This window comes from Leptodactylus fuscus, chromosome 7, assembly GCF_031893055.1.
Source record: "Leptodactylus fuscus isolate aLepFus1 chromosome 7, aLepFus1.hap2, whole genome shotgun sequence".
In the NCBI taxonomy this organism is placed as follows: domain Eukaryota; kingdom Metazoa; phylum Chordata; class Amphibia; order Anura; family Leptodactylidae; genus Leptodactylus; species Leptodactylus fuscus.
In genome coordinates this window covers 233,871-236,553 of record NC_134271.1, presented here as the reverse complement: position 1 = coordinate 236,553, position 2,683 = coordinate 233,871, and positions in this window count along the sequence as shown.

Here is a 2,683-nt window from a genome sequence, read left to right as displayed (position 1 = left end):
CTGGGTCCACGTCCTGTTCTCTGTTCTGTGTACACGACCCACATCTTGTTCCCGAGTTCTTGTCTGTTTAGAGAAATTTAGCCACAAAGTAAGTGATAAATATATAATCGGTTATTTACATGCAGTGAATCCGTGGACAGATTACATTTCCCAGGATTCCTCTCGCCCTCTGTATTTCCCAGGATTCCTCTCGCTCGCTCTGTTTCCCACGATTCCTCTCGCTCTCTGTATTTCCCAGGATTCCTCTCGCTCGCTCTGTATTTCCCAGGATTCCTCTAGCTCGCTCTGTTTCCCACGATTCCTCTCGCTCTCTGTATTTCCCAGGATTCCTCTCGCTCACTCTGTATTTCCCAGGATTCCTCTCGCTCGCTCTGTATTTCCCACGATTCCTCTCGCTCGCTCTGTATTTCCCACGATTCCTCTCGCTCGCTCTGTATTTCCCAGGATTCCTCTCGCTCTCTGTATTTCCCAGGATTCCTCTCGCTCTCTGTATTTCCCAGGATTCCTCTCGCTCGCTCTGTATTTCCCAGGATTCCTCTCGCTCGCTCTGTATTTCCCACGATTCCTCTCGCTCGCTCTGTATTTCCCAGGATTCCTCTCGCTCTCTGTATTTCCCACGATTCCTCTCGCTCGCTCTGTATTTCCCAGGATTCCTCTCGCTCTCTGTATTTCCCAGGATTCCTCTCGCTCTCTGTATTTCCCACGATTCCTCTCGCTCTCTGTATTTCCCACGATTCCTCTCGCTCGCTCTGTTTCCCACGATTCCTCTCGCTCGCTCTGTATTTCCCACGATTCCTCTCGCTCGCTCTGTTTCCCAGGATTCCTCTCGCTCGCTCTGTTTCCCAGGATTCCTCTCGCCCTCTGTATTTCCCAGGATTCCTCTCGCTCTCTGTATTTCCCAGGATTCCTCTCGCTCGCTCTGTATTTCCCACGATTCCTCTCGCTCTCTGTATTTCCCAGGATTCCTCTCGCCCTCTGTATTTCCCAGGATTCCTCTCGCCCTCTTTATTTCCCAGGATTCCTCTCGCTCGCTCTGTATTTCCCACGATTCCTCTCGCTCTGTTTCCCAGGATTCCTCTCGCCCTCTGTATTTCCCACGATTCCTCTCGCTCGCTCTGTTTCCCAGGATTCCTCTCGCCCTCTGTATTTCCCACGATTCCTCTCGCTCTCTGTATTTCCCACGATTCCTCTCGCCCTCTGTATTTCCCACGATTCCTCTCGCTCTCTGTATTTCCCACGATTCCTCTCGCTCTCTGTATTTCCCACGATTCCTCTCGCTCTCTGTATTTCCCAGGATTCCTCTTGCTCGCTCTGTTTCCCAGGATTCCTCTCGCTCTATTTCCCATGATTCCTCTCGCTCTATTTCCCATGATTCCTCTCGCTCTCTGTATTTCCCAGGATTCCTCTCGCTCTCTGTATTTCCCACGATTCCTCTCGCTCTCTGTATTTCCCACGATTCCTCTCGCTCTCTGTATTTCCCAGGATTCCTCTTGCTCGCTCTGTTTCCCAGGATTCCTCTCGCCCTCTGTATTTCCCAGGATTCCTCTTGCTCGCTCTGTTTCCCAGGATTCCTCTCGCTCTCTGTATTTCCCACGATTCCTCTCGCTCTCTGTATTTCCCACGATTCCTCTCGCTCTCTGTATTTCCCACGATTCCTCTCGCCCTCTGTATTTCCCACGATTCCTCTCGCTCGCTCTGTATTTCCCAGGATTCCTCTCGCTCTCTCCATTTCCCAGGATTCCTCTCGCTCTATTTCCCAGGATTCCTCTCGCTCTCTGTATTTCCCAGGATTCCTCTCGCTCTATTTCCCACGATTCCTCTCGCTCTCTCCATTTCCCAGGATTCCTCTCGCTCTCTGTATTTCCCAGGATTCTTTTCGCTCGCTCTGTATTTCCCACGATTCCTCTCGCTCTCTCCATTTCCCAGGATTCCTCTCGCTCTCTCCATTTCCCAGGATTCCTCTCGCTCGCTCTGTATTTCCCAGGATTCCTCTCGCTCTCTGTATTTCCCAGGATTCCTCTCGCTCTCTGTATTTCCCAGGATTCCTCTCGCCCTCTGTATTTCCCACGATTCCTCTCGCTGTCTGTATTTCCCAGGATTCCTCTCGCTCTCTCCATTTCCCACGATTCCTCTCGCTCTCTGTATTTCCCAGGATTCCTCTCGCTCTCTGTATTTCCCAGGATTCCTCTCGCTCTCTCCATTTCCCACGATTCCTCTCGCTCTCTGTATTTCCCAGGATTCCTCTCGCCCTCTGTATTTCCCACGATTCCTCTCGCTCTCTGTATTTCCCAGGATTCCTCTTGCTCTCTGTATTTCCCACGATTCCTCTCGCTCGCTCTGTATTTCCCACGATTCCTCTCGCTCGCTCTGTATTTCCCAGGATTCCTCTCGCTCGCTCTGTATTTCCCACGATTCCTCTCGCTCTCTGTATTTCCCACGATTCCTCTCGCTCTCTGTATTTCCCAGGATTCCTCTCGCTCTCTGTATTTCCCAGGATTCCTCTCGCTCTCTGTATTTCCCACGATTCCTCTCGCTCTCTGTATTTCCCACGATTCCTCTCGCTCTCTGTATTTCCCAGGATTCCTCTCGCTCTCTCCATTTCCCAGGATTCCTCTCGCTCTATTTCCCACGATTCCTCTCACTCTCTGTATTTCCCAGGATTCCTCTCGCTCTATTTCCCACG